Raw genomic sequence first — 21739 nt, 5'->3', positions numbered from 1 at the left:
TCACATTATCCTCTGGCCAGCTTTAGCTGAGTATAATACACACAGGTGGTTCTTACCTGCTTCTTTGAAAGCAGGAACAAATGACCGAAAAATCACCAAATCTAACACTGACTGCAATTACAGACACAACCTGGAATGATGTGTACTGAGAATTTCCATGCCAGTTGGTGGTCTCAGCTTGATTTCCTGTTTCTTTCAATTATTTAATACTACTCAGACACTTTAATTTCTACCTGTTACCAGATATATTAAGAGATTTTTTTTTTTTTTGCTTTTTTTTTCCCCTATCTGCAAAGCTTCCAGGGAATCAACACCAAAGCTCATGGATTCTGTCCCCTCATTCAAGAGTTCTCTCACACACATCCTCAGTTTGTGCTGTTTTTCTATATATTTGATTCTCTCATTTTTTCACTCTTTGCTGTCATCCATCCTGCACAATGCTTTCTAAGCAGTGATGGATCATCACACAGGTAAGTGTTTCATTGATATTACCTCTCTGGCTGGTATTTGGAAGCTTTCAGTCTGCACTTTAAAAGTCCCAACGTTAAGTAGGCTCCCTGCCTCTCCAGGGTTTACATATCCTTTTCTATTCCCATAAAAGACTTCAGAAGTAATTTGGAAAAAGAACTGATGTGATTTTTCAAGGTCAACTTTGATCCAGTTTCTTGCCTTGTTAGTATGGAACAGGACTCCCAGTCTAGTGTCACTTTTTTATTTGTACATGTTTTTTTAGTGTTCCCACCTCTTGGTCATCATGTCAATACAGAATGTGGACAAGATTAGGCTTGGCATTTTGCTTCCATTTGTTGTCCTGCTCTTGCACTGCCTCAATCTGTCCTACTCAATTTTTGGCCCCTTAACTATGCCAATGTTTAATCCAGGTGAGAATTCACATGCTTGTTGGTTCTGTGCATTCACTGTTTGTCTTTTCCTACACAGTGAATCCTTTGGAAAAGCCACAATATTTTTAATATCTAAGTTTCCGTATGTTGAGACCTGAGTTATGTCACTTCTAAGGATGGTGACTGGGACCTTAAAGGAAGGAATTTTCCCTGGAAAGACAATAAGATATGACTTTCAATATTTTTAGTGAAACACTCAACGGAGTAAGGTCTTATCCTCTGTGAGGATATGAGTAGACAGGACCATGACAGGAACATCTCTGCTACAAACCAGTTCCAGAACACAAATCTAAATGCAGCAAAAATCTGCAGCTCATTTTGGTCCAGACAAGGCAGTCATGGTGGCCTTCTCTGTGCTTATCAATAAAGAGGAGCCAGTACAAAAAATACAGATGCTGACCACACAGTTTATTTCCTCATCTGGGCCAATTATACACATTCTGTTCTCTACTTGACTGTTTTGATCCTCTGGAAGTCACAACAGCTCTGCAATACAGTTTTGCCATCCCTGTTGAGAGCTGAAGCTGAGCAATCTGCTCATGTGTTTGTTTGGATGCTGTTGATGGAGAAATTCCTATTTTATATCCTTGAGATAAAGTGACAAATGCATTTTTTGGAAATATGAGAAGGACCTCTCAATCTAAAGATTTCTGAAAGCACCAAATAAATCTGAGGTGTACACACTAATTGTAACTGAAAAATAAAATATGTTGACAGGAAAATTTAGAGGCACAGTATTTGCACCCATACTTCACAGATCCAAGAAGATTTTGCAATGTTACTGCCATTATTCCAAGTAATGCATAATATTAAGTATACATTATCATACACAGATAGGCTGAGCGGAGTTGAAGTCAGAAGCTTTAAGTAGAAGAGGTCCATCCATATATTTCTCAGATATATAATTCTCACACACCCTGAAATATTGAAAAAACCCATAGGACTGGATATTAAATACTTAATAATAATCCAACTTTATAAAATAAATCTGCAAGTACTGACAAGTAGTGTGGAGTATATATGTGTGTGCAAGGTTACAAATATCAAGAAAGAGGAAACTCTTAATCCAAAAATGAAATCAGATAAAAATAGTGAGATGGAAGGCAATCATCATCTTTACAATACCCATTTTACACCTGTAGTTTGAAGGCCAGAAGCAGTTACATGATGTCTGAAGCTGTCTGAGGTGGTGCTGAAAATTAAGCCCATATATTGAGAATTTAAACCTTGTACTTTGTCCTTCAAATTTTGCTCTGACTGAAACTAGAGAAGCTCCAGCTTCCCCAGCACCTTGAGGCTCTGACTTCCTTCCTTTTCACACTACACAGAGCTCTTCCTTACTGTCCAGTGGCACTGGTTCAGCAAACACACAGAAACAGATGGAGAATCACATCAGCTCAGCTCGAAGTAACTCCTTCAAGTAATGAAGCAATTATTTCTAGGAATACAGGATCAGCTCAGAGCTCTCAGTCATCTTCCATCCACAGAGACACCCCCAGCACATGCACTTATGATATTCTTGTCTCCATTTTAAAAGCCCTTAAAAATTGAGCTAACACATGATGTATTTGCTGCAAAATTATGAATAATTAAATTGAAACCACTTTTTCCCCACTGTGGTCCATTACAGGGTTTTTCATTTTCTTCAATATAGATAAAATCAGAAAAGAAGAAAAGAATCAGAATGGAGAATACTTCTGGTGTGGATCACATTGCTAGAGCAGGTTGGTGGCAAATCTCCAGCAGAGTGCTATAAAAGTCTTACTCGGGGGTTTCCTCTTGATAAGTTGTCTGCAATATGAGGTTTTTTTGCAGCAGAACATTGAACAGTGGCATAAATTCCCTTGCAGTGCTCTCAGGCAAAAAGCACAAGATGATCATTTCCACACATGCTCCCAGTGTGATACTCTATTATGTAAGAAGGCACTTTGTGGAAAATAGAAATAATATTTTAGGATCTAAGCTTGCCGGCCTATACTTTAACTTTCCCAGGGAAAATGAGAGCAGGTGTAATTAGTTTAAACCATTTAGGATCCAAAAATTGACAACTGGGAAGGCTGGTATAGGCAAATATTAACTCTTTCTGTTGAGCTTTGCTGAACTTTCAGCTTTCCAAATCTTAAGCTGTCTAGTCAAAAGTAGAAATAGGCTCCCTGCTTTTTATTTGAGACAGGAAATCACCTCAAGAGAGTGATTTATCCAGTGCAGAGACAGATCTCCAAGACAACTTTCACCTCTTTTGGAGTTACCTTTCTCTACTGTTCAAAGGAAGACTGCATACCAGCCTGTTAGTCTGATAACTTTGTGCAAAAGGGTTCCTTATCCATAAATCAGAGTGAATTAAAATCCCATAGTTCTACTGTATCAGCTGGCAGCAACTCAAAATAGTGATTGCTTTGCTTTTTCTCATTTTGCCTTCATTATTTTAGTTGCAACCTGTGTGCCTCTTCTGCTTTGATGCTCCTCACTCTCTTTTCATGACTGCATTAGTGGTAGAACAAATTTCTATCTGTGTATGTAAAGAGATTACTGGCCATAACAAGAAAAAGATGATAGAAAATACTTTTGTACATGGTACTTAAATTTTGTATCGTCTCCTCACTAGTAAAGCAAATCCTCCAGGCTTCTTGCCCCATAATTAGTTAAATACCCAATTAAGCAGGGTATTTAAAAGCATGCATATGTTCAGGTGCACCCTACAAAGTTATCTTTTGGAATACGAGATAACAGTAATGGAAAAGTAAGAAGAATTATTCAGGGATAAAATGGAAGATGAAACCAAAATGATGATATTCCACCTTTGGAAGGAAGAATGGCTAGAGATATTGAGTCAGAATAGTAAGAGGACTCCAACCTGGTTTCAAACTGATTTTTGGAAAAGCTACAGCTGGACACCAAGATTTCCTGCAATAACCGGTGATTTTTACCTTTGGAGTCAGGAAATCTTTCTGCTCTAGCATTCCAGCAGGTGACAGTAACACTTGGATGCACTCTGACAGCCTCTGAGAAACAATTTGGAAAACTTCCTATCAAAAGATTTCCAGTGTGGTATTCACTGCACAAATCCAAGAGCCATAGGATTGCTGGCAGGTTTCTGGCGTTGGGGTTCTTTTCCCACAAATAAGCATTTCATTTTCTTAAAAAGGGATACTTATCCTAAAAAGTATGTATTTCTGCACTTCTTCTCACAGTAAATTATTCAGCCCAGGTCCATCACAGATATAAGTTGTTTTGCTCAGTAACATACAAAAGCCTCTGGTTTCCAATCTGTTCCTTTCCTTTTAAGTGCCCTCTGCCGGTCTATCATATCTGCCAGGCTTAAAAATCCACTGGATGCCATATATTGGCTACTTTGACAAAAAACCCAGGGTCATCTGCAAGCTGTAAAACCCTTCTGAAAAACTGTCTTGGCATGGAGTCTCACACTGATTAAGGAGGGTGGCCAGAGGGAAGCCATTCTAAGAAAGTCATAAGAGTCAAGGAATGAAAAAGCCAAAATGAATCATCCAGCATATTGGTCTGAAAGCACAGGGTTGCCTGTAGAATATATTGAAGCCACATAGAGTTTGGAGGATCAGAAAGGCTGGCACTTTCGTCCATTTCCTTGGATCGTATCTTCATTCCAAAGTGCTTGTAACTCCTTCTTTTCTATTTCCAGGATTCCAATGGGGATCAATTTTAGGAAGCTTTGGTCCAAGTCCCTTCACTTGATGGCATCCCGTGCCTTTTGATGCCTTTCGCATTGCCAAATTTTTTTTTATTTCCATTATAAATGCCATGCCTCTCATATGTTCACTGCAAAGTTCTGTCTTCATCCTTGATATTTTTTCAAGTATTTTGCAACATCGGTGAGCTTAGTTTTGGCATGTTTCGCCCCTTGCCAATGTACCTCATGTAATCCTGGTACATTTTTTTGTAATCACTCAATATCCCTACCTTTTTTGTCGCATCAATTACATTTCCTTCGACCGTATGTCCATTCTAGAGTGTTTGTAAGTCCTTCTTTTCTGTTTCCAGGATTCCAATGAGGACCAATTCTAGAAAGCTTTGGACCATGTCCCTGCACTTCATTACCATACCATGCTTTTTGATACATTTCATTTTCGCAAGGATTTTTTTTTTCTTTTCATCATCCATGCCAGGTCTCTCATATCTTCCTCTCAAAGTTCTCTCTTTGTCCTTGATACTTTTCACCTGTATTTCTACATCTGTGAGCTTAGCTTTCACATGATTTGGCCATTTGCACTGTACCTCATTACTTCCTAGACCATTTACTTTTAACCACGAAATACTCCGATTTTTGGATTTTTTTGATTTAATTTCAGATGCATTTCACTTGATCCTATCTCCTTTGCAAAGTGTTTGCAAGTATTTCTTTTCAGATTCGCAAGATTCCAATGCCCGGAATCTTTAGATTTCAGTGGGGACCAATTGGGCAATCTTTGCTCCATGTCCCTGCACCTGATGGCATCCCATGCCATTTGACAGCTTATGATTTGGCGACAATTTTGGTTTTTTTTGTTCACCATAAAAGCCATGTCTCTCATATCTTCATTTCAAGTTCTCTCTTCCTCCTGAATTGTTTCCCCTGCTTTTGCAGCATCTGTGTGCTTCCTTTTGGCATCTTTTCATTCTTTGCACTGCACTGCATGTAATGCTGGGACATTTTCTTGTAGTCACTCCATTTGCCAATTTTCTTTTTTTTTTCTTCAATTGCGTTTCTTCTGATGCTATCTCCATTCCAGAGCGTTTGGAAGTCCTCCTTTTCTGTTTGCAGCATTTCAATGGGGATGAATTTTGGCAAGCTTTGCTTCATGGCCCTGCACTTGATGGCATCCCTTCCCATTTGATGGCTTTCAGTTTAACAACCTTTTTTTTTTTTTTCCTTTTGGTCTCCAGCATCCATACAACATCTCTCCTATCTTCCCCTTAATGTTGTGTCCTCCTCTGAGCCTTTTTCCCCTGTTTTGCAGGCCTCTGACTTTAGTTTTGGCATGCTTTCACCCTTCCCACTGCACCTGATTGCCTGCCAGACCATTTTCTGCAAGTCACTAAATGTCCCAATTTTCCGGTTTTTTCGCTTGCATTTCATTTGCTCCTATCTCCTTTCCAGAGTGTTTGTAAGCCTTTCTTTTGGGGCTCGCAAGATTCCGTTTCCCTTCCCGAAAGGAAATTTCATTTCCTTTCGGGAAGGGAAACGGAATCTTGCGATTTCAATGGGGACCAATAGGGCAATCTTTGCTCCATGTCCCTGCACCTGATGGCATCCCATGCCTTTGGATGGCTTTTGCTCTGAACACAAATTTTTTGGTTTTTTTTCACCATCCATGCCATGTCTCCCATATCTTGCCTTGAAAGTTCTCTCTTCCTCCTGAATTGTTTCCCCTGCTTTTGCAGCATCTGTGTGCTTCCTTTTGGCATCTTATCATTCTTTGCACTGCACTGCATGTAATGCTGGGACACTTTCTTGTAGTCACTCCATTTGCCAATTTTCTTTTTTTTTTCTTCAATTGCGTTTCTTCTGATGCTATCTCCATTCCAGAGCCTTTGGAAGTCCTCCTTTTCTGTTTGCAGCATTTCAATGGGGATGAATTTTGGCAAGCTTTGCTTCATGGCCCTGCACTTGATGGCATCCCTTCCCATTTGATGGCTTTCAGTTTAAGAACCATTTTTTTTTTTTTTTCCCTTTTGGTCTCCAGCATCCATACAACGTCTTTCCTATCTTCCCCTTAATCTTGTGTCCTCCTCAGAGCCTTTTTCCCCTGTTTTGCAGCACCTCTGACTTTAGTTTTGGCATGCTTTCACCCTTCCCACTGCACCTGATTGCCTGCCAGACCATTTTCTGCAAGTCACTAAATGTCCCAATTTTCCGTTTTTTTTCGCTTGCATTTCATTTGCTCCTATCTCCTTTCCAGAGTGTTTGTAAGCCTTTCTTTTGGGGCTCGCAAGATTCCGTTTCCCTTCCCGAAAGGAAATGAAATTTCCTTTCGGGAAGGGAAACGGAATCTTGCGATTTCAATGGGGACCAATAGGGCAATCTTTGCTCCATGTCCCTGCACCTGATGGCATCCCATGCCTTTGGATGGCTTTTGCTCTGAACACAAATTTTTTGGTTTTTTTTCACCATCCATGCCATGTCTCCCATCTCTTCCCTTGAAAGTTCTCTCTTCCTCCTGAATTGTTTCCCCTGCTTTTGCAGCATCTGTGTGCTTCCTTTTGGCATCTTTTCATTCTTTGCACTGCACTGCATGTAATGCTGGGACATTTTCTTGTAGTCACTCCATTTGCCAATTTTCTTTTTTTTTTCTTCAATTGCGTTTCTTCTGATGCTATCTCCATTCCAGAGCGTTTGGAAGTCCTCCTTTTCTGTTTTCAGCATTTCAATGGGGATGAATTTTGGCAAGCTTTGCTTCATGGCCCTGCACTTGATGGCATCCCTTCCCATTTGATGGCTTTCAGTTTAACAACCATTTTTTTTTTTTTTTCCTTTTGGTCTCCAGCATCCATACAATGTCTCTCCTATCTTCCCATTAATGTTGTGTCGTCTTCTGAGCCTTTTTCCCCTGTTTTGCAGCACCTCTGTTTTAGTTTTGGCATGCTTTCACCCTTCCCACTGCACCTGATTGCCTGCCAGACCATTTTCTGCAAGTCACTAAATGTCCCAATTTTCGGGTTTTTTCGCTTGCATTTCATTTGCTCCTATCTCCTTTCCAGAGTGTTTGTAAGCCTTTCTTTTGGGGCTCGCAAGATTCCGTTTCCCTTCCCGAAAGGAAATGAAATTTCCTTTCGGGAAGGGAAACGGAATCTTGCGATTTCAATGGGGACCAATAGGGCAATCTTTGCTCCATGTCCCTGCACCTGATGGCATCCCATGCCTTTGGATGGCTTTTGCTCTGAACACAAATTTTTTGGTTTTTTTTCACCATCCAGGCCATGTCTCCCATATCTTGCCTTGAAAGTTCTCTCTTCCTCCTGAATTGTTTCCCCTGCTTTTGCAGCATCTGTGTGCTTCCTTTTGGCATGTTTTCATTCTTTGCACTGCACTGCATGTAATGCTGGGACATTTTCTTGTAGTCACTCCATTTGCCAATTTTCTTTTTTTTTTCTTCAATTGCGTTTCTTCTGATGCTATCTCCATTCCAGAGCGTTTGGAAGTCCTCCTTTTCTGTTTGCAGCATTTCAATGGGGATGAATTTTGGCAAGCTTTGCTTCGTGGCCCTGCACTTGATGGCATCCCTTCCCATTTGATGGCTTTCAGTTTAACAACCTTTTTTTTTTTTTCCCTCTTGGTCTCCAGCATCCATACAACATCTCTCCTATCTTCCCCTTAATCTTGTGTCCTCCTCTGAGCCTTTTTCCCCTGTTTTGCAGCACCTCTGACTTTAGTTTTGGCATGCTTTCACCCTTTCCACTGCACCTGATTGCCTGCCAGACCATTTTCTGCAAGTCACTAAATGTCCCAATTTTCGGGTTTTTTTCGCTTGCATTTCATTTGCTCCAATCTCCTTTCCAGAGTGTTTGTAAGCCTTTCTTTTGGGGCTCGCAAGATTCCGTTTCCCTTCCCGAAAGGAAATGAAATTTCCTTTCGGGAAGGGAAACGGAATCTTGCGATTTCAATGGGGACCAATAGGGCAATCTTTGCTCCATGTCCCTGCACCTGATGGCATCCCATGCCTTTGGATGGCTTTTGCTCTGAACACAAATTTTTTGGTTTTTTTTCACCATCCATGCCATGTCTCCCATCTCTTCCCTTGAAAGTTCTCTCTTCCTCCTGAATTGTTTCCCCTGCTTTTGCAGCATCTGTGTGCTTCCTTTTGGCATGTTTTCATTCTTTGCACTGCACTGCATGTAATCCTGGGACATTTTCTTGTAGTCACTCCATTTGCCAATTTTCTTTTTTTTTTCTTCAACTGCGTTTCTTCTGATGCTATCTCCATTCCAGAGCCTTTGGAAGTCCTCCTTTTCTGTTTGCAGCATTTCAATGGGGATGAATTTTGGCAAGCTTTGCTTCATGGACCTGCACTTGATGGCATCCCTTCCCATTTGATGGCTTTCAGTTTAGCAACCTTTTTTTTTATTTTTTTCCTTTTGGTCTCCAGCATCCATACAACATCTCTCCTATCTTCCCCTTAATCTTGTGTCCTCCTCTGAGCCTTTTTCCCCTGTTTTGCAGCACCTCTGACTTTAGTTTTGGCATGCTTTCACCCTTTCCACTGCACCTGATTGCCTGCCAGACCATTTTCTGCAAGTCACTAAATGTCCCAATTTTCCGGTTTTTTTCGCTTGCATTTCATTTGCTCCTATCTCCTTTCCAGAGTGTTTGTAAGCCTTTCTTTTGGGGCTCGCAAGATTCCGTTTCCCTTCCCGAAAGGAAATTTCATTTCCTTTCGGGAAGGGAAACGGAATCTTGCGATTTCAATGGGGACCAATAGGGCAATCTTTGCTCCATGTCCCTGCACCTGATGGCATCCCATGCCTTTGGATGGCTTTTGCTCTGAACACAAATTTTTTGGTTTTTTTTCACCATCCATGCCATGTCTCCCATATCTTCCCTTGAAAGTTCTCTCTTCCTCCTTAATTGTTTCCCCTGCTTTTGCAGCATCTGGGTGCTTCCTTTTGGCATCTTTTCATCCTTTGCACTGCACTGCATGTAATGCTGGGACATTTTCTTGTAGTCATTCCATTTGCCAATTTTCTTTTTTTTTTCTTCAATTGCGTTTCTTCTGATGCTATCTCCATTCCAGAGCATTTGGAAGTCCTCCTTTTCTGTTTGCAGCATTTCAATGGGGATGAATTTTGGCAAGCTTTGCTTCATGGCCCTGCACTTGATGCCATCCCTTCCCATTTGATGGCTTTCAGTTTAACAACCATTTTTTTTTTTTTTCCTTTTGGTCTCCAGCATCCATAAAACGTCTCTCCTATCTTCCCCTTAATGTTGTGTCCTCCTCAGAGCCTTTTTCCCCTGTTTTGCAGCACCTCTGACTTTAGTTTTGGCATGCTTTCACCCTTCCCACTGCACCTGATTGCCTGCCAGACCATTTTCTGCAAGTCACTAAATGTCCCAATTTTCGGGTTTTTTTCGCTTGCATTTCATTTGCTCCTATCTCCTTTCCAGAGTGTTTGTAAGCCTTTCTTTTGGGGCTCGCAAGATTCCGTTTCCCTTCCCGAAAGGAAATGAAATTTCCTTTCGGGAAGGGAAACGGAATCTTGCGATTTCAATGGGGACCAATAGGGCAATCTTTGCTCCATGTCCCTGCACCTGATGGCATCCCATGCCTTTGGATGGCTTTTGCTCTGAACTCAAATTTTTTGGTTTTTTTTCACCATCCATGCCATGTCTCCCATATCTTCCCTTGAAAGTTCTCTCTTCCTCCTGAATTGTTTCCCCTGCTTTTGCAGCATCTGTGTGCTTCCTTTTGGCATCTTTTCATTCTTTGCACTGCACTGCATGTAATGCTGGGACATTTTCTTGTAGTCACTCCATTTGCCAATTTTCTTTTTTTTTTCTTCAATTGCGTTTCTTCTGATGCTATCTCCATTCCAGAGCGTTTGGAAGTCCTCCTTTTCTGTTTGCAGCATTTCAATGGGGATGAATTTTGGCAAGCTTTGCTTCATGGCCCTGCACTTGATGCCATCCCTTCCCATTTGATGGCTTTCAGTTTAACAACCATTTTTTTTTTTTTCCTTTTGGTCTCCAGCATCCATAAAACGTCTTTCCTATCTTCCCCTTAATATTGTGTCCTCTTCTGAGCCTTTTTCCCCTGTTTTGCAGCACATCTGACTTTAGTTTTGGCATGCTTTCACCCTTCCCACTGCACCTGATTGCCTGCCAGACCATTTTCTGCAAGTCACTAAATGTCCCAATTTTCGGGTTTTTTTCGCTTGCATTTCATTTGCTCCTATCTCCTTTCCAGAGTGTTTGTAAGCCTTTCTTTTGGGGCTCGCAAGATTCCGTTTCCCTTCCCGAAAGGAAATGAAATTTCCTTTCGGGAAGGGAAACGGAATCTTGCGATTTCAATGGGGACCAAGAGGGCAATCTTTGCTCCATGTCCCTGCACCTGATGGCATCCCATGCCTTTGGATGGCTTTTGCTCTGAACTCAAATTTTTTGGTTTTTTTTCACCATCCATGCCATGTCTCCCATATCTTCCCTTGAAAGTTCTCTCTTCCTCCTGAATTGTTTCCCCTGCTTTTGCAGCATCTGGGTGCTTCCTTTTGGCATCTTTTCATCCTTTGCACTGCACTGCATGTAATGCTGGGACATTTTCTTGTAGTCACTCCATTTGCCAATTTTCTTTTTTTTTTCTTCAATTGCGTTTCTTCTGATGCTATCTCCATTCCAGAGCATTTGGAAGTCCTCCTTTTCTGTTTGCAGCATTTCAATGGGGATGAATTTTGGCAAGCTTTGCTTCATGGCCCTGCACTTGATGCCATCCCTTCCCATTTGATGGCTTTCAGTTTAACAACCATTTTTTTTTTTTTTTTCCTTTTGGTCTCCAGCATCCATACAATGTCTCTCCTATCTTCCCATTAATGTTGTGTCCTCTTCTGAGCCTTTTTCCCCTGTTTTGCAGCACCTCTGACTTTAGTTTTGGCATGCTTTCACCCTTTCCACTGCACCTGATTGCCTGCCAGACCATTTTCTGCAAGTCACTAAATGTCCCAATTTTCGGGTTTTTTTCGCTTGCATTTCATTTGCTCCTATCTCCTTTCCAGAGTGTTTGTAAGCCTTTCTTTTGGGGCTCGCAAGATTCCGTTTCCCTTCCCGAAAGGAAATGAAATTTCCTTTCGGGAAGGGAAACGGAATCTTGCGATTTCAATGGGGACCAATAGGGCAATCTTTGCTCCATGTCCCTGCACCTGATGGCATCCCATGCCTTTGGATGGCTTTTGCTCTGAACTCAAATTTTTTGGTTTTTTTTCACCATCCATGCCATGTCTCCCATATCTTGCCTTGAAAGTTCTCTCTTCCTCCTGAATTGTTTCCCCTGCTTTTGCAGCATCTGGGTGCTTCCTTTTGGCATCTTTTCATTCTTTGCACTGCACTGCATGTAATGCTGGGACATTTTCTTGTAGTCACACCATTTGCCAATTTTCTTTTTTTTTTCTTCAATTGCGTTTCTTCTGATGCTATCTCCATTCCAGAGCGTTTGGAAGTCCTCCTTTTCTGTTTGCAGCATTTCAATGGGGATGAATTTTGGCAAGCTTTGCTTCATGGCCCTGCACTTGATGCCATCCCTTCCCATTTGATGGCTTTCAGTTTAACAACCTTTTTTTTTTTTTTTCCTTTTGGTCTCCAGCATCCATAAAACGTCTCTCCTATCTTCCCCTTAATGTTGTGTCCTCCTCTGAGCCTTTTTCCCCTGTTTTGCAGCACCTCTGATTTAGTTTTGGCATGCTTTCACCCTTCCCACTGCACCTAATTGCCTGCCAGACCATTTTCTGCAAGTCACTAAATGTCCCAATTTTCCGGTTTTTTCGCTTGCATTTCATTTGCTCCTATCTCCTTTCCAGAGTGTTTGTAAGCCTTTCTTTTGGGGCTCGCAAGATTCCGTTTCCCTTCCCGAAAGGAAATTTCATTTCCTTTCGGGAAGGGAAACGGAATCTTGCGATTTCAATGGGGACCAATAGGGCAATCTTTGCTCCATCTCCCTGCACCTGATGGCATCCCATGCCTTTGGATGGCTTTTGCTCTGAACTCAAATTTTTTGGTTTTTTTTCACCATCCATGCCATGTCTCCCATATCTTCCCTTGAAAGTTCTCTCTTCCTCCTGAATTGTTTCCCCTGCTTTTGCAGCATCTGTGTGCTTCCTTTTGGCATCTTTTCATTCTTTGCACTGCACTGCATGTAATGCTGGGACATTTTCTTGTAGTCACTCCATTTGCCAATTTTCTTTTTTTTTTCTTCAATTGCGTTTCTTCTGATGCTATCTCCATTCCAGAGCGTTTGGAAGTCCTCCTTTTCTGTTTGCAGCATTTCAATGGGGATGAATTTTGGCAAGCTTTGCTTCATGGCCCTGCACTTGATGCCATCCCTTCCCATTTGATGGCTTTCAGTTTAACAACCATTTTTTTTTTTTTCCTTTTGGTCTCCAGCATCCATAAAACGTCTTTCCTATCTTCCCCTTAATGTTGTGTCCTCTTCTGAGCCTTTTTCCCCTGTTTTGCAGCACCTCTGACTTTAGTTTTGGCATGCTTTCACCCTTCCCACTGCACCTGATTGCCTGCCAGACCATTTTCTGCAAGTCACTAAATGTCCCAATTTTCGGGTTTTTTTCGCTTGCATTTCATTTGCTCCTATCTCCTTTCCAGAGTGTTTGTAAGCCTTTCTTTTGGGGCTCGCAAGATTCCGTTTCCCTTCCCGAAAGGAAATGAAATTTCCTTTCGGGAAGGGAAACGGAATCTTGCGATTTCAATGGGGACCAAGAGGGCAATCTTTGCTCCATGTCCCTGCACCTGATGGCATCCCATGCCTTTGGATGGCTTTTGCTCCGAACACAAATTTTTTGGGTTTTTTTCACCATCCATGCTGTGTCTCCCATATCTTGCCTTGAAAGTTCTCTCTTCCTCCTCAATTTTTTCCCCTGCTTTTGCAGCATCTGTGTGCTTCCTTTTGGCATCTTTTCATTCTTTGCACTGCACTGCATGTAATGCTGGGACATTTTCTTGTAGTCACTCCATTTGCCAATTTTCTTTTTTTTTTCTTCAATTGCGTTTCTTCTGATGCTATTTCCATTCCAGAGCGTTTGGAAGTCCTCCTTTTCTGTTTGCAGCATTTCAATGGGGATGAATTTTGGCAAGCTTTGCTTCATGGCCCTGCACTTGATGGCATCCCTTCCCATTTGATGGCTTTCAGTTTAACAACCATTTTTTTTTTTTTTCGTATTGGTCTCCAGCATCCATACAACGTCTCTCCTATCTTCCCCTTAATGTTGTGTCCTCCTCTGAGCCTCTTTCCCCTGTTTTGCAGCACCTCTGACTTTAGTTTTGGCATGCTTTCACCCTTCCCACTGCACCTGATTGCCTGCCAGACCATTTTCTGCAAGTCACTAAATGTCCCAATTTTCGGGTTTTTTTCGCTTGCATTTCATTTGCTCCTATCTCCTTTCCAGAGTGTTTGTAAGCCTTTCTTTTGGGGCTCGCAAGATTCCGTTTCCCTTCCCGAAAGGAAATGAAATTTCCTTTCGGGAAGGGAAACGGAATCTTGCGATTTCAATGGGGACCAATAGGGCAATCTTTGCTCCATGTCCCTGCACCTGATGGCATCCCATGCCTTTGGATGGCTTTTGCTCTGAACACAAATTTTTTGGGTTTTTTTCACCATCCATGCCATGTCTCCCATATCTTGCCTTGAAAGTTCTCTCTTGCTCCTTAATTGTTTCCCCTGCTTTTGCAGCATCTGGGTGCTTCCTTTTGGCATGATTTCATTCTTTGCACTGCACTGCATGTAATGCTGGGACATTTTCTTGTAGTCACTCCATTTGCCAATTTTCTTTTTTTTTTCTTCAATTGCGTTTCTTCTGATGCTATCTCCATTCCAGAGCGTTTGGAAGTCCTCCTTTTCTGTTTGCAGCATTTCAATGGGGATGAATTTTGGCAAGCTTTGCTTCATGGCCCTGCACTTGATGCCATCCCTTCCCATTTGATGGCTTTCAGTTTAACAACCATTTTTTTTTTTTTCCTTTTGGTCTCCAGCATCCATAAAACGTCTCTCCTATCTTCCCCTTAATGTTGTGTCCTCCTCAGAGCCTTTTTCCCCTGTTTTGCAGCACCTCTGACTTTAGTTTTGGCATGCTTTCACCCTTTCCACTGCACCTGATTGCCTGCCAGACCATTTTCTGCAAGTCACTAAATGTCCCAATTTTCCGGTTTTTTCGCTTGCATTTCATTTGCTCCTATCTCCTTTCCAGAGTGTTTGTAAGCCTTTCTTTTGGGGCTCGCAAGATTCCGTTTCCCTTCCCGAAAGGAAATGAAATTTCCTTTCGGGAAGGGAAACGGAATCTTGCGATTTCAATGGGGACCAATAGGGCAATCTTTGCTCCATGTCCCTGCACCTGATGGCATCCCATGCCTTTGGATGGCTTTTGCTCCGAACACAAATTTTTTGGGTTTTTTTCACCATCCATGCCATGTCTCCCATATCTTGCCTTGAAAGTTCTCTCTTCCTCCTGAATTGTTTCCCCTGCTTTTGCAGCATCTGGGTGCTTCCTTTTGGCATCTTTTCATTCTTTGCACTGCACTGCATGTAATGCTGGGACATTTTCTTGTAGTCACACCATTTGCCAATTTTCTTTTTTTTTTCTTCAATTGCGTTTCTTCTGATGCTATTTCCATTCCAGAGCGTTTGGAAGTCCTCCTTTTCTGTTTGCAGCATTTCAATGGGGATGAATTTTGGCAAGCTTTGCTTCATGGCCCTGCACTTGATGCCATCCCTTCCCATTTGATGGCTTTCAGTTTAACAACCATTTTTTTTTTTTTTGGTATTGGTCTCCAGCATCCATACAACGTCTCTCCTATCTTCCCCTTAATGTTGTGTCCTCCTCTGAGCCTCTTTCCCCTGTTTTGCAGCACCTCTGACTTTAGTTTTGGCATGCTTTCACCCTTCCCACTGCACCTGATTGCCTGCCAGACCATTTTCTGCAAGTCACTAAATGTCCCAATTTTCCGTTTTTTTCGCTTGCATTTCATTTGCTCCTATCTCCTTTCCAGAGTGTTTGTAAGCCTTTCTTTTGGGGCTCGCAAGATTCCGTTTCCCTTCCCGAAAGGAAATGAAATTTCCTTTCGGGAAGGGAAAGGGAATCTTGCGATTTCAATGGGGACCAATAGGGCAATCTTTGCTCCATGTCCCTGCACCTGATGGCATCCCATGCCTTTGGATGGCTTTTGCTCCGAACTCAAATTTTTTGGGTTTTTTTCACCATCCATGCCATGTCTCCCATATCTTGCCTTGAAAGTTCTCTCTTCCTCCTCAATTGTTTCCCCTGCTTTTGCAGCATCTGTGTGCTTCCTTTTGGCATCTTTTCATCCTTTGCACTGCACTGCATGTAATGCTGGGACATTTTCTTGTAGTCACTCCATTTGCCAATTTTTTTTTTTTTTTCTTCAACTGCGTTTCTTCTGATGCTATCTCCATTCCAGAGCCTTTGGAAGTCCTCCTTTTCTGTTTGCAGCATTTCAATGGGGATGAATTTTGGCAAGCTTTGCTTCATGGCCCTGCACTTGATGGCATCCCTTCCCATTTGATGGCTTTCAGTTTAGCAACCTTTTTTTTTATTTTTTTCCTTTTGGTCTCCAGCATCCATACAACATCTCTCCTATCTTCCCCTTAATCTTGTGTTCTCCTCTGAGCCTTTTTCCCCTGTTTTGCAGCACCTCTGACTTTAGTTTTGGCATGCTTTCACCCTTTCCACTGCACCTGATTGCCTGCCAGACCATTTTCTGCAAGTCACTAAATGTCCCAATTTTCCGGTTTTTTTCGCTTGCATTTCATTTGCTCCTATCTCCTTTCCAGAGTGTTTGTAAGCCTTTCTTTTGGGGCTCGCAAGATTCCGTTTCCCTTCCCGAAAGGAAATGAAATTTCCTTTCGGGAAGGGAAACGGAATCTTGCGATTTCAATGGGGACCAATAGGGCAATCTTTGCTCCATGTCCCTGCACCTGATGGCATCCCATGCCTTTGGATGGCTTTTGCTCTGAACACAAATTTTTTGGTTTTTTTTCACCATCCATGCCATGTCTCCCATATCTTCCCTTGAAAGTTCTCTCTTCCTCCTTAATTGTTTCCCCTGCTTTTGCAGCATCTGGGTGCTTCCTTTTGGCATCTTTTCATCCTTTGCACTGCACTGCATGTAATGCTGGGACATTTTCTTGTAGTCACTCCATTTGCCAATTTTCTTTTTTTTTTCTTCAATTGCGTTTCTTCTGATGCTATCTCCATTCCAGAGCGTTTGGAAGTCCTCCTTTTCTGTTTGCAGCATTTCAATGGGGATGAATTTTGGCAAGCTTTGCTTCATGGCCCTGCACTTGATGCCATCCCTTCCCATTTGATGGCTTTCAGTTTAACAACCATTTTTTTTTTTTTTCCTTTTGGTCTCCAGCATCCATAAAACGTCTCTCCTATCTTCCCCTTAATGTTGTGTCCTCCTCAGAGCCTTTTTCCCCTGTTTTGCAGCACCTCTGACTTTAGTTTTGGCATGCTTTCACCCTTCCCACTGCACCTGATTGCCTGCCAGACCATTTTCTGCAAGTCACTAAATGTCCCAATTTTCGGGTTTTTTTCGCTTGCATTTCATTTGCTCCTATCTCCTTTCCAGAGTGTTTGTAAGCCTTTCTTTTGGGGCTCGCAAGATTCCGTTTCCCTTCCCGAAAGGAAATGAAATTTCCTTTCGGGAAGGGAAACGGAATCTTGCGATTTCAATGGGGACCAAGAGGGCAATCTTTGCTCCATGTCCCTGCACCTGATGGCATCCCATGCCTTTGGATGGCTTTTGCTCTGAACTCAAATTTTTTGGTTTTTTTTCACCATCCATGCCATGTCTCCCATATCTTCCCTTGAAAGTTCTCTCTTCCTCCTGAATTGTTTCCCCTGCTTTTGCAGCATCTGGGTGCTTCCTTTTGGCATCTTTTCATCCTTTGCACTGCACTGCATGTAATGCTGGGACATTTTCTTGTAGTCACTCCATTTGCCAATTTTCTTTTTTTTTTCTTCAATTGCGTTTCTTCTGATGCTATCTCCATTCCAGAGCATTTGGAAGTCCTCCTTTTCTGTTTGCAGCATTTCAATGGGGATGAATTTTGGCAAGCTTTGCTTCATGGCCCTGCACTTGATGCCATCCCTTCCCATTTGATGGCTTTCAGTTTAACAACCTTTTTTTTTTTTTTTTTCCTTTTGGTCTCCAGCATCCATACAATGTCTCTCCTATCTTCCCATTAATGTTGTGTCCTCTTCTGAGCCTTTTCCCCCTGTTTTGCAGCACCTCTGACTTTAGTTTTGGCATGCTTTCACCCTTTCCACTGCACCTGATTGCCTGCCAGACCATTTTCTGCAAGTCACTAAATGTCCCAATTTTCGGGTTTTTTTCGCTTGCATTTCATTTGCTCCTATCTCCTTTCCAGAGTGTTTGTAAGCCTTTCTTTTGGGGCTCGCAAGATTCCGTTTCCCTTCCCGAAAGGAAATGAAATTTCCTTTCGCGAAGGGAAACGGAATCTTGCGATTTCAATGGGGACCAATAGGGCAATCTTTGCTCCATGTCCCTGCACCTGATGGCATCCCATGCCTTTGGATGGCTTTTGCTCTGAACTCAAATTTTTTGGTTTTTTTTCACCATCCATGCCATGTCTCCCATATCTTGCCTTGAAAGTTCTCTCTTCCTCCTGAATTGTTTCCCCTGCTTTTGCAGCATCTGGGTGCTTCCTTTTGGCATCTTTTCATTCTTTGCACTGCACTGCATGTAATGCTGGGACATTTTCTTGTAGTCACACCATTTGCCAATTTTCTTTTTTTTTTCTTCAATTGCGTTTCTTCTGATGCTATCTCCATTCCAGAGCGTTTGGAAGTCCTCCTTTTCTGTTTGCAGCATTTCAATGGGGATGAATTTTGGCAAGCTTTGCTTCATGGCCCTGCACTTGATGCCATCCCTTCCCATTTGATGGCTTTCAGTTTAACAACCATTTTTTTTTTTTTTCCTTTTGGTCTCCAGCATCCATAAAACGTCTCTCCTATCTTCCCGTTAATGTTGTGTCCTCCTCAGAGCCTTTTTCCCCTGTTTTGCAGCACCTCTGATTTAGTTTTGGCATGCTTTCACCCTTCCCACTGCACCTGATTGCCTGCCAGACCATTTTCTGCAAGTCACTAAATGTCCCAATTTTCGGGTTTTTTTCGCTTGCATTTCATTTGCTCCTATCTCCTTTCCAGAGTGTTTGTAAGCCTTTCTTTTGGGGCTCGCAAGATTCCGTTTCCCTTCCCGAAAGGAAATTTCATTTCCTTTCGGGAAGGGAAACGGAATCTTGCGATTTCAATGGGGACCAATAGGGCAATCTTTGCTCCATGTCCCTGCACCTGATGGCATCCCATGCCTTTGGATGGCTTTTGCTCTGAACTCAAATTTTTTGGTTTTTTTTCACCATCCATGCCATGTCTCCCATATCTTGCCTTGAAAGTTCTCTCTTCCTCCTGAATTGTTTCCCCTGCTTTTGCAGCATCTGTGTGCTTCCTTTTGGCATCTTTTCATCCTTTGCACTGCACTGCATGTAATGCTGGGACATTTTCTTGTAGTCACTCCATTTGCCAATTTTCTTTTTTTTTTCTTCAATTGCGTTTCTTCTGATGCTATCTCCATTCCAGAGCATTTGGAAGTCCTCCTTTTCTGTTTGCAGCATTTCAATGGGGATGAATTTTGGCAAGCTTTGCTTCATGGCCCTGCACTTGATGCCATCCCTTCCCATTTGATGGCTTTCAGTTTAACAACCATTTTTTTTTTTTTTTCCTTTTGGTCTCCAGCATCCATAAAACGTCTCTCCTATCTTCCCCTTAATGTTGTGTCCTCCTCAGAGCCTTTTTCCCCTGTTTTGCAGCACCTCTGATTTAGTTTTGGCATGCTTTCACGCTTCCCACTGCACCTGATTGCCTGCCAGACCATTTTCTGCAAGTCACTAAATGTCCCAATTTTCGGGTTTTTTCGCTTGCATTTCATTTGCTCCTATCTCCTTTCCAGAGTGTTTGTAAGCCTTTCTTTTGGGGCTCGCAAGATTCCGTTTCCCTTCCCGAAAGGAAATTGCGATTTCAATGGGGACCAATAGGGCAATCTTTGCTCCATGTCCCTGCACCTGATGGCATCCCATGCCTTTGGATGGCTTTTGCTCCGAACACAAATTTTTTGGGTTTTTTTCACCATCCATGCTGTTTCTCCCATATCTTGCCTTGAAAGTTCTCTCTTCCTCCTCAATTTTTTCCCCTGCTTTTGCAGCATCTGTGTGCTTCCTTTTGGCATCTTTTCATTCTTTGCACTGCACTGCATGTAATGCTGGGACATTTTCTTGTAGTCACTCCATTTGCCAATTTTCTTTTTTTTTTCTTCAATTGCGTTTCTTCTGATGCTATTTCCATTCCAGAGCGTTTGGAAGTCCTCCTTTTCTGTTTGCAGCATTTCAATGGGGATGAATTTTGGCAAGCTTTGCTTCATGGCCCTGCACTTGATGCCATCCCTTCCCATTTGATGGCTTTCAGTTTAAGAAACATTTTTTTTTTTTTTTTCCTTTTGGTCTCCAGCATCCATACAATGTCTCTCCTATCTTCCCCTTAATGTTGTGTCCTCTTCTGAGCCTTTTTCCCCTGTTTTGCAGCACCTCTGACTTTAGTTTTGGCATGCTTTCACCCTTTCCACTGCACCTGATTGCCTGCCAGACCATTTTCTGCAAGTCACTAAATGTCCCAATTTTCGGGTTTTTTTCGCTTGCATTTCATTTGCTCCTATCTCCTTTCCAGAGTGTTTGTAAGCCTTTCTTTTGGGGCTCGCAAGATTCCGTTTCCCTTCCCGAAAGGAAATGAAATTTCCTTTCGGGAAGGGAAACGGAATCTTGCGATTTCAATGGGGACCAATAGGGCAATCTTTGCTCCATGTCCCTGCACCTGATGGCATCCCATGCCTTTGGATGGCTTTTGCTCTGAACACAAATTTTTTGGGTTTTTTTCACCATCCATGCCATGTCTCCCATATCTTCCCTTGAAAGTTCTCTCTTCCTCCTGAATTGTTTCCCCTGCTTTTGCAGCATCTGGGTGCTTCCTTTCGGCATCTTTTCATCCTTTGCACTGCACTGCATGTAATGCTGGGACATTTTCTTGTAGTCACTCCATTTGCCAATTTTCTTTTTTTTTTCTTCAATTGCGTTTCTTCTGATGCTATCTCCATTCCAGAGCATTTGGAAGTCCTCCTTTTCTGTTTGCAGCATTTCAATGGGGATGAATTTTGGCAAGCTTTGCTTCATGGCCCTGCACTTGATGGCATCCCTTCCCATTTGATGGCTTTCAGTTTAACAACCATTTTTTTTTTTTTTTCCTTTTGGTCTCCAGCATCCATAAAACGTCTCTCCTATCTTCCCCTTAATGTTGTGTCCTCTTCTGAGCCTTTTTCCCCTGTTTTGCAGCACCTCTGACTTTAGTTTTGGCATGCTTTCACCCTTCCTACTGCACCTGATTGCCTGCCAGACCATTTTCTGCAAGTCACTAAATGTCCCAATTTTCGGGTTTTTTTCGCTTGCATTTCATTTGCTCCTATCTCCTTTCCAGAGTGTTTGTAAGCCTTTCTTTTGGGGCTCGCAAGATTCCGTTTCCCTTCCCGAAAGGAAATGAAATTTCCTTTCGGGAAGGGAAACGGAATCTTGCGATTTCAATGGGGACCAATAGGGCAATCTTTGCTCCATGTCCCTGCACCTGATGGCATCCCATGCCTTTGGATGGCTTTTGCTCTGAACACAAATTTTTTGGTTTTTTTTCACCATCCATGCCATGTCTCCCATATCTTGCCTTGAAAGTTCTCTCTTCCTCCTGAATTGTTTCCCCTGCTTTTGCAGCATCTGGGTGCTTCCTTTTGGCATCTTTTCATCCTTTGCACTGCACTGCATGTAATGCTGGGACATTTTCTTGTAGTCACTCCATTTGCCAATTTTCTTTTTTTTTTCTTCAATTGCGTTTCTTCTGATGCTATCTCCATTCCAGAGCGTTTGGAAGTCCTCCTTTTCTGTTTGCAGCATTTCAATGGGGATGAATTTTGGCAAGCTTTGCTTCATGGCCCTGCACTTGATGCCATCCCTTCCCATTTGATGGCTTTCAATTTAACAACC

Source organism: Fringilla coelebs, assembly GCF_963513975.1.
Source record: "Fringilla coelebs genome assembly, chromosome: 4".
Lineage (NCBI taxonomy): Eukaryota > Metazoa > Chordata > Aves > Passeriformes > Fringillidae > Fringilla > Fringilla coelebs.
This window is presented reverse-complemented; position numbering follows the sequence as displayed.